The sequence below is a fragment of the Cupressus sempervirens genome, chromosome 4 (assembly GCF_028749045.1).
Source record: "Cupressus sempervirens isolate cs-2001-9-10 chromosome 4, ASM2874904v1, whole genome shotgun sequence".
In the NCBI taxonomy this organism is placed as follows: Eukaryota; Viridiplantae; Streptophyta; class Pinopsida; order Cupressales; family Cupressaceae; genus Cupressus; species Cupressus sempervirens.
In genome coordinates, this window is record NC_143121.1 from 578,882,337 (window position 1) to 578,893,898 (window position 11,562).

Below are 11,562 nucleotides of genomic sequence, written 5' to 3' on the forward strand. Positions count from 1 at the left end.
ATATATTCAAGGTTTTGTTTGAAGTACCTATTTTCAACCACATTCTAGTAGGGTAGTTTAGACTTGGTTTTTGCTAAAATTGTGAACTAGGTGTTCACCAAAGTTAGTGGAGATGCAGCTGGTGATTTTTTTTACCTCCAAGTTAGTTTAGTGAAGATTTTATTAGAATCTCAAGAAGCATTCCTGATGTTTTTATCATAATGAGGTTTTCTCATCACTTGAAGGAGATATTTTGAGTTTGTTGAGACACAATTATGAGATTCCTTTCATATTTCGATTGTAGAGAGAAGAGAGATGTTTTGTAGTAGTAGGGGATAGAGACTCAAGTGGAAACATGTCACTTCTAGATCAGATATAGGACTTCTTTCCTCTCTTTTTTCTTTCTCTTTTCTTTTTTTCTCTAGGGTTGGTTCTAGTTTATTGGATATTTTTCACTACTATGATACTACAAGGATGGTTCCACTTTGAAAAGTTTTTCCATTTTTGTGATTCGAGTATTCTTCAACATTCTCTCTTGTGTGAACAATAGTAATAAAGCTAATATAGATAGTTCTGGTCTATTCAGTGGTTTGATGAGTTATTTACATCCATCTTGAATGTATAGTTTCAAAGAAATGAACACAAGGAATAGTAAACTTCTTAGTTTCATTCTGATTCTCATCTCCTATCTCTGTTGTTTGCAATTTTTTTGTGGTTTAAGAGAAAATAAATTAAACCCATTTACAACTCCTTAAATTTTTATGTCTCATTATGTTTTGTTGTTGGAACAAAGAGCCAAGTAAATGCTTAATATATTTGACAAGGTTGTTGGTTACATGAGAAGGATATTTCATGAATATGAGGGATTTATGAATACTGATGTCTGATTCACAAAGTGATAAGATAGATCTAATATCTTGATGTATGGGATATGTCATTGGTGTCATGGATGTATTTTTATGATTTATGGAATTTCTCAATAGATAAGGCACTGGTCAGCTATAGGATCAACATGTTCTTGTTGTTGCATATTTGGATTTTGTTGATATCAAACTTTAATCATCATTTTCCCTTTCCATTTAAGATTTGAAAGAATGCCCTCACTTAGCTTGTGGATTTCATAGGTTTTGTAGTTTACTACTGCATGTCTTTGTCATTGCATACATATAGGAGAAATTAGGGTTTTATTTGATTTATAATATTTAGATTGTATGATGTTGAAACTAGTACTATATAAAAGAGTCTGAGGTACACTCGCCTAGGTCTTATAGACCCCGAAGAAGGAGTATAGCTTTATAGTTAGCCCCAATGTCTAAATAGGTATGTTGTAGATGAGAATTACCTACCCCTAGATGTATTTGTTCCTATCATTGGGTTATTAAAACACTATTAATTCAAGAGCCAACAAGGTCAACAATCTCCCCTTTTGGCATTAGTGACTGTAGTGCCTACCCTCATTCACATCATTTCTGGACATATTGTTGCCATTATTATCAGACTATGATGGACTAGTTTTATGTTGATGGATTAGTGGTATTGTTTTAACACTATCAGACATTATGTTATGGATTCAGTGGTTATGTGATGAGATCATTTAGACTTTACATTTCATGCATACATGATGATCATTATATTATTTTCAGTTATTGTTGATGATTAGTTGGATAGTTTATTATCTCATGCATTTTATTATGGATACTTACCCCATACTTGCATGTGTATGGTGTGCGTGTTTTCTTATTGTATGGCATTTTTGATGTGGTTAAGGAAGGGAGTCATAGTCACCTGCTTAGTCAGGATCTACACAATGCACCACTTCCTGCCATTATCTGTTTAACTTAGCATTATATATATTGTATGTACATGCATAGTTTTTCTGCAGGTTGTAGGTACTGAGTATCGACTTCCCTGAATTGCCAGGATGAGCGTACCCTATTATACTATCTCAATGATAAGAGAAGGGAGATAAATTCTAAAGTCCAAATCCCAAACCTTTAACCCAATTGTCCTAGTGAGGTAGGACAAGTATCTGGATATTTTACCCACCGAATGTGTCGGATGACATAATTCGTGATTTTTAACCCTTTAGACTGAGTTTGTGTGATTTTCACTATGATGGGTTTTCATATTTTATCTTGGAGGTCTATGGTGAATTTTCTATTAATTAAGTCTTAATGAATAGATTTAATTAATAAATTAAATTATTTGAGGAAATTAATATAAAATATCATGTTATTTGATATTTTGATTATAATTAATTAAATGAGAATTAATTGAGGAAAAAGAATTAAATAAAAGAAAATTAGAAATTAAAATTATTAATAATAATAAAATAATAATAAAGTAATAAATAAATAATAATAATAAAAGTTATAAAAATTAAAATGAAAGTTATAAATATTTAAATAGAAAATTATATAAAAAGTGAATTGGAGTTATAAGCTTGCATGAGAGTTAACGCACTTTTCTATTTCTCATATGTCAGCAACACGAAGGTTAGTGCATCAATTAAGCACATGGTGTCTACAACCTTATGAACCATCTAGAAGGTTGGAAAAGACCCATGCTTAGTTGGTGACACCTTCTAGCTATTTCTAGAGGCATTCTAGATGTTTCCTGAGAGCTCTTGATATTCAGGCATTCCTAGAAGCTTAGAGATAGTGTTTGGAGTGCAATTGGAGCATTGGAGGATTCGAGAATTATGAAGAAGGGAGCTTGCTCTGCGAGTTTTCTGAGGAAGAGCGAATTACTAACAGAATTCTGGTAGATTCTTGTGATTTTACTTATGCTATTTCTGCACCATGCATTCCCTATCTTCTTCGTGTCTTCCATATGTCTTTTGAGGAATTTCATATTTTTATTATATGCATTCTCAATATGGGTAGTTTAATTTATTTGAGAACTTTATATGCATAGATCTGAAAAGAACACAGGGCTAGGGTTTAGATTCATAGTCAAACCCATTAGATTAATTATTGGAAAATTTGGAGATCAAAGGTTTATGGAGAAATTCTGAAATTGAAATTTATATATATATTTTGTCAATTTGCATACACATATACATATACATATATATATATATATATATATATATATATATATATATATATATATATATATATATATGCAATCATATATATATGTATACATATTCATATGCTATGATATTTTTAATTCTGCATATTATTTGGTTTTTAACAAATATATATTATATATACATATATATGTATATATACATACATATATATATATATATATATATATATATACGTATACCTTCATATATATATATATATATACATACATATGTATATATAATATATATTTGTTAAAAACCAAATAATATATCCTTAGGCGAAAATGTTTTAAGAAACGTTAAAACCAAATCGCAAAATTCGAACGAAAATCGCGTAAGCGATTTTAAAAAATATATATTATACATTAAGTAGGGGGGGACGAGACTCGTGCCCCCATTGTGGTCGTAGTGTACCGCCATTGCAGGTACTGCTATGACAGAGGTACGCAGTACCACTGACGTCGCAGGCCCTACGATCGCAGGGTCCTGCGTACCAGCGGTTGCTATGATATATATATATATATGTGTGTTTATAACATTTTCCATATGTATGAAGTCATTTTTAATTGTTATTAAAATTATATTTGTTAAATGGTATTAATCGAATTTGTTAATTCAATTTTGTATTATGTAATATTAATTTATATATATATATATATATATATATATATATATATATATATATATATATATAAGTATATATATAATATGTGAATATGATTAATAATAATTGGGTTTATAATTGTATAACTGATAAATGATTTATAACAAAGGTTCATAGTTTAAATTAATTGTTTTATTAAGTATATGAAATTTAATTGTTAGTTTGGTGGGGGATGTTTTGAATCAAAGTTTATAATTGAAAGATGGATTTTAAAGAATACTTGTATTCATCCAAAATGTATAAATGTTCCTCCAATTCTTTCTCTAAACTTGGAAATGTAAATCAAGACTTTTGCATTTAAATTTAAGTTGTAAATTTAGCAAAACCAAAACATGTGTTTGCATTGTGTATTCCTTATGCTATTGTTTTGGGTTTTGGGTTGACTAGTGTTGACCTGTTATAGGACGTCTACAAGAGGCTTGGGGGTTATGTGATTGTGATGTCATGATGATGTTTTAATCTCGATCTTTATAAACCCAACCTTGGTTATGTGATGGAATGCTCTATGTATTGGATGTGATTACTGATTGTTATAGTTGAGATTCTTATGTATGAGACACTTGACTTAACCATTATTTTTGGTCATCGATCAGTTATCCTTGGTTATTTTCTAGTCACCATGAAGGGACTATAATGTGGATTTATTCGTGATGATGTCATGTTACGACATGTTTGAATCAACCATTTTTGGAGTCTTCAATCAGTATGATTGAAATATAATTTGGTTTTTGAGAACCATTGGATACTTTGATTATCAGTGATACTTCAGTTACCAATAGAGAGCTGTTGTGTTCATGTTTTTCTAGGGATGTTTGCTCATGGAGATTTGATGCTTTTATGCATATTTGATGATTTTATTATGGATTATCTTTTGTGATTTTGAGATTTATGATTCCATTAGCTTAGGGTAGGATATCAACATGTAGTGACGAGAAGTGGCTTGCAATGGGGGCCGAGGTCCTAAGAGGCTGCCAGGGTAACTCATTGTAAGTTAGATTAATAAGTGATAACATTCACACCTAATACTAACTGAATGAACCTAAAAAGATAAGTGTTTTGTTCTCGCCCATGCCTTGAGTGCTTGTACAGGCTAGGATGGGAGTAGTGAGAATGCATGGTTGGGACCTTGCATTTTGTAGTATGCCTCGTCAGTATGAGAGGATACTAGTGGCCGCATGAGATCAGTATGGACCCGTGGAGTTTAGCTAACTGCCAGGATAACTTGTACATGATAAATGCGATGACACTTTCCCGCTTGCATAGTAGGTTCCTACATGTCATTGTGTGCCTCTAGGAATTAGATGTCAATTTTGTGTTTGGAACCCTTGAGTTAGTATACTTTTAGGATTCCTGGACTTATAGAGATTTTTACTATGTGATTTTGGATAGCCTATTTGGGACTTGAGATTATCTCCTCAGCACGGTGGGAGTGGACCACTTAGGTACCACGCGGTCGGGTGGTAGTGTATTTTCCACTCTTATCATTTGAGATTCATTGAGACATCGTGGCTGATGCATCCTTTATGATGGTAGATATGTATCCTTTCATTGATGATTAGCATATGTTAGATGATGTTATCTTATGCTTATATTTGCATTTTAGATTACTTTCTACATATGATGTTGCATATGTTTGGAGTGACATTCCTACTATGTTAGTACCGATGATCTCTTTAGTGATTTAGAATGTTATGCATGGAGGGATGGCTAGGATCCGCGATGGTCTAATGATGCTATTAACGGTTGGGAGGAACTGTGCACTTAGTTTATTATGTTCGATCTTTATGATGGATGTATATGTCTTCTATGATGATGTATCATGTATATCATGTGATTACCTTTACTTTGATGTATCATGGATTAGAATAGGATGATGTACCTTATTCTATGTATGTATATTCTTTTGAGCTTGTGATACCCTGTGACATGTATAGAGGATGAATAAGCATTTGAAATGTAATGAATAAACATTGGACTTATCATTATTATTTCATGTGGATGTTGTACTAGATGGATTCATTAATGTTAGATGTTTTTAGATGTAATCCAATGTTAAGGGATCTTAAACAATGTAATCTATTATGTATGTTATGTTTACTTTTAGATGGACATTGCTATTGCTTCTGTATGGTGCATGAGTTATATGTGGTTTTTACTTTCATGTTAGAAAAAAAAAAAGCTACCAAACTTAGTGAAATTCTAGGTTAATTCTTCCGATCCCTTGGCGGGGCATTACATTTGGTATTAGAGCCCGAGTTTCTACATTGGGAGCTCTGGGTATTTTGGAACAACTAGAACTATGAACTATTAAGTGTATCTTTTCAACTTGAACTAGGTTAACTAAAACAGAACCTGAACTATTACTTGTATATTTTTCATACTTCAACACTTAGTATTTCAAACTGGAAATTTTACTTAAACCTAAACATAGAACTAAACTTAGTCTATTACAACATGTGATTGTAATTGTACTTTGCACCGTTGTTGGATGGTATCTGGGACTAGGTCTTCTGTTAGAGGTCATGGTCATGGCAGACCTGTTAGTGCCCATGAGTCTGTCCATGAGGGATTAGCTCATGTAGAGAGCAGGGAAGAGCACTCTAGTAGGCAACAGGAAGAGAGCTGTAGAGAGGACCAAGCTGAGTTTGAAGAGGTTGGTTTGAGACAGATGATGCAGACTATTCTTGAATGTCTACCTCTTGTTCAAGAACAGCCCAAAGGGCACCAGACAGAACAAGAGCATAGACCTAGATCTAGAAGTCCTCAGAAGGATCGTTAGAGGTCCATTGTGTCCACTCAGATGAAGGATCTTTCATGATCCAAGGTTAAGCTTTTCAATGGGCAAGGTTCAAGTTATGTGGCCGAGCAGTGGCTTATTTCCCTCAACAGGATTTTTTCCATGTAGTAGTTCGACAACAATGTTAAGGCTAGATTTGTGATCACTAATTTAGAGAATTTTGGGGCCACTTGGTGGACAATTGAGGAGAAGAAGCTGGGAATTGATATGAGCAGTGTCACATGGGAACTATTCCTAGAGAGTTTCCGTGAACAATTCCTACTAGAGGAATGGAAACAGCAAAAGGCTGATGAATTTCATAATCTTAGATAGTACACTTTGTCAGTGATCGAGTATGAGCGTAAGTTTTATGAGCTCATGTCTTTTTCAAGGTTCAGTGAAAATTCAGCTCAGTTGAAACAACATTTTATTAGGGGTTTGAATAATCGTATAATTGGGGGAGTTAAGGTATTTGAGCCAAAAACCCTCAAGGATGCGGTACATCAAGCTATCCTTGTTGAGAAATGTGTCAACCTTGGTCAAGGTGGTTTTGTAGGAGCACCAACAGCATCAAGATCTAAAGGCAACTACAATTCAGGTGGCAACAAGAAGTTTTCTTTCTCTAAGGGGAAACAGTATCAGCAGTAGTCCCAGCAGACACAGCAATAGAAGGGATCGAATTCTCAAGCTCAAGGTGGTGGAAAAGGTTCTAACACCAAGAACAACTGCAATTCTCAACGCAATAAATAGAATCAGTCCAATTAGCCAGCTCAGAGTAGCCAGTCTTTTGTTAGTAGGAATAGTCGTCAACAACCAAATGTACCACCTATTGGTAGAGGATCTGGAAAAAATACATAATTTTTTTCATGTGGATAGATTGGACATTATGCAACTTAGTGTCCTCAACAAGCACCTCATTTTTTAGGACCTAGACCTACAGTTTTAGAGCCTACAGTTGGTGATGCAGGTAGAGCTCATAGAGTTTTTGCAGTAGTTGATCAGCGTCAGGCAGATCATCAGGGAACAGTGGTTGAGACCACAGGTGCTATTAGAGGTATATCTCTTTCAGTATTGTTTGATTCAGAAGCTACAGATTCATTTATTTCACCATCTATAGTTTCTAAGTGTAAGCTAGATGCGGTGAAGCAAGATCATGGTTGGCAAGTGGAACTAGCCTCAAGTTTTAAGGTCTCCACAAACTCTGTAGTTCATAAGTGTGGGCTTAGCTTAGGAAGCTTTGATACTGCAGTGGATCTTCAAGTCATACCCCTTGGTTCCTATCATGTGGTTTTAGGCATGGATTGGCTTGGATCTCATAGAGCCAGTATAGGTTGCAAGAAGAAGATTATTTTGTGCCAAGATGACCAAGGGAATGATGTGCAGATAGTTGGGATACTGAGGCCTATATCTTTGCGGATGATTTCTGCTATGCAATTGAAGCGAATTTTTCATAAGGGATGTTAGATATTTTCTATTATGGTAAATTATCTTGATGAGGAAGATCCTATAAGGAAGACTTTAGATCACCCAATTTTATAGGATTACGCAGATGTCTTTCCTAGTGAAGTTCTAGGCATGCCTCCGAAGAGGGACATTGACTTTAGTATTGATCTAATTCTTAGAGCAGAGCCTATCTCTAAAGCTCCTTATCACATGACTACATAGGATTTGGGTGAGCTATGTCTTCAGCTAGGGGAACTTTTGGTCAAAGGGAGCATTCAACCTAGTGTATCACCATGGGGAGCTCCAGTGCTCTTTGTGAAGAAGAAAGACGGTTCTTTGCGCCTTTGTATCGACTACAGACAGTTGAATAAGGTGACTATTAAGAATAGGTATCCTCTGCCTAGGATTGATGACTTATTCGATCAAATCAAGGGATCCACCGTATTCTCCAAGATTGACCTTATGTCAGGATACCACCAGCTTTGTATTAAGGAAGCAGATATTCACAAGACCGCTTTTCGAACTCGCTATGGGAATTATGAGTTCACAGTGTTACCTTTTGGATTGACTAATGCTCCATCGATTTTCATGAGTTTGATGAATGGTGTGTTTCAATCTTATCTAGACAAGTTTGTACTCATGTTTCTTGATGACATATTGATATATTCTAAGACTCAGAAAGAGCATGAGGAACACCTGCGGTTGGTATTGCAGTGTTTGAGAGACAATCAACTTTATGCCAATATAGCTAAGTGTGAATTCTTCAAATCAAAGATTTAGTATTTAGGGCATGTTATTTCAAGTGATGGTATTTCAGTGGATCCTACAAAGATTCAGGCGATAATAGATTGGCCGACATCGACTAATGTGTCAGAGATTCATAGCTTCATGGGTTTAGCTGGTTATTATCGTAGATTTGTCCAGAACTTCTCTAAGATAGCACATCCTATCACTTCTCTTCAGAGGAAAGGAAAGAAGTTTGTATGGATAGAGAAATGTGAGGAAGCTTTTCAGAAGCTCAAGGAGCTTTTGACCAGTGCACTAATTTTAGCCATACCTGATCTAGAACATGATTTCATGGTGTGTACAGATGCTTCTCTTGAAGGGATTGGGGCAGTGTTGATGTAGAATGGACGAGTGATTGCGTATGAATCACGTAAGATCAAGGATCATGAGTTAAATTATCCTACACATGACCTTGAGTTAGCAGCAGTAGTTCATGCTTTGACAAGGTGGAGACATTTCTTGTTGGGGCACAGATTTGAGCTACACAATGATCATCGTAGTCTTTAGTACATTTTTACTCAGCCTAATTTGAATGCTCACCAGAGGTGATGGATGGAGTTTCTATGCGAGTATGATTTTGAGGTTAAGTACATTCAAGGTAAGGAGAATGTGGTGGTAGATGCTTTGAGTCGTAGGAGACATGTGGTATCATCGATGGCTCTTAGTGTGGATTTGAGGAGTCAGATTCTTCAGGCACTTCCTACAGATTCATGGTATCAGGAGGTGTGTAGAGAGATAGATTCAGGAAGATCTTTGGAAGGTAAGTTTGCAGGTTATGTTCGAGAATCAAATGGTCTTTTAAGACATCTGGTGAGGATTTATGTGCCATTTCTGGATGAGCTTCGAACCTTGATACTGGCAGAAGCCCATCGTACACCTTACTCAGCACATCTAGGTGTCAAGAAGATGCATGTTGATTTAAGACGTTTGTTCTTTTGGTTTGGGATGAAGTGAGATATTGTTGATTTTGTGGCTAGGTGCCTTGAGTGTCAGAGAGTTAAGGTAGAAAACTAGCACCCAAATGGACTTTTGCAGCCTAATCTCATTCCTTCTTGGAAGTGGGATATCATCTCCATGGATTTTATAGTAGGATTACCTATGACAGTTCGACGTCATGATGCTATCATGGTCACCGTTGATCAGTTGACTAAGGTGGCACATTTTTCACCGATCAGGTCTTCCTACACAGCAGCTTTTGTAGCTAATGTCTTCATGCATGACATTGTAAGATTACATGGTATTCCTAGAAAGATCATTTCTGACAAGGATCCTATATTCACATCTTCATTCTAGACATCATTGCAGCATGAGCTTGGAGCGCAGTTAAACTTTAGTTCAGCATATCATCTAGAGACTAATGGTTAGACAGAGAGGGTGAATCAAGTTTTTGAAGATATGTTATGGATGCATGTGATGGATAGGCAGACACATTGGGAGGACTATCTCTACCTGGTGGAGTTTTCTTACAACAACAGGTATCATAGTTCTATTAGCATGGCACCATTTTAGGCATTATATGGACGTGCTTGTCGTACACCATTGAGTTGGGACAGTCTTGAGGATCGCATCCTATTGGGTCCTAAGATGCTTCGTGATATGGAGCAACAGGTAGTGCGTATCTATGAGCACTTGACTACGGCACATGATAGGAAGAAGAAGTATGCTGATGCTCATAGGACTGATAAGAAGTTTTCTATGGGTGATAAGGTTTTCTTGAGAGTGCGACCTTGAAAGAGTTCGATCCGATATGGAAAGGGTTCTAAGCTAGCACCTGGCTTTGTGGGACCATTCGAGATTTTAGAGAGGATTGGCTCAGTTGCTTACTGCCTTGCTCTACCGCCCAGCCTAGCTCACATTCATGATGTTTTCCATGTTTCAGTACTTCGACAGTATATTCCTGATATTGTACATGTTCTTGATTGGAATGTGCTGTAGGTAGAGGGCGGGCAGCTGGCTTTGGAGCCAGTTCGTATTCTAGAGTAGCGGGGGTTGACCCTCAGGGGTTGAACCATCAAGCAGGTAAGGGTCCAATGGGACCCTACAGATGATTCTTTAGCTACTTGGGAGGATGCAGCAAGATTGCGGGAGTTATATCCCTACTTGTTTGTAGGCTTCCAGGAGTAAGCCTAACCCAAGAGGGGGTGGATGTAGTGCCTACCCTTGTTCACATCTTCTCTGGATATATTGTTGCTATTATTATCAGACTATGATGGACTAGTTTTATGTTGATGGATTAGTGGTATTGTTTTAACACTATCAGACATTATGTTATGGATTCAGTGGTTATGTGATGAGATCATTTAGACTTTACATTTCATGCATACATGATGATCATTATATTGTTTTCAGTTATTGTTGATGATTAGTTGGATGGTTTATTATCTCATGTGTTTTATTATGGATACTTACCCCATACTTGCATGTGTATGGTGTGCGTGTTTTCTTATTGTATGGTGTTTTTGATGTGGTTAAGGAAGGGAGTCGTAGTCACCTGCTTAGTCGGGATCTACACAATGCACCACTTCCTTCCATTGTCTATTTAGCTTAGCATTATATATATTGTATGTACATGCATGGTTTTTCTGCAGGTTGTAGGTATCGAGTATCAATTTCCCTGAATTGCCAGGATGAGCGTACCCTATTATATTGTCTCAATGATAAGAGAAGGGAGATAAATTCTCAAGTCCAAATCCCAAACCTTTAAGCCAATTGTCCTAGTGAGGTAGGACAAGTATCTGGATATTTTACCCACCGATTGTGTCAGATGACATAATTCGTGATTTTTAACCCTTTAGACTGAGTTTGTGTGATTTTCTCTATGATGGGTTTTCATATTTT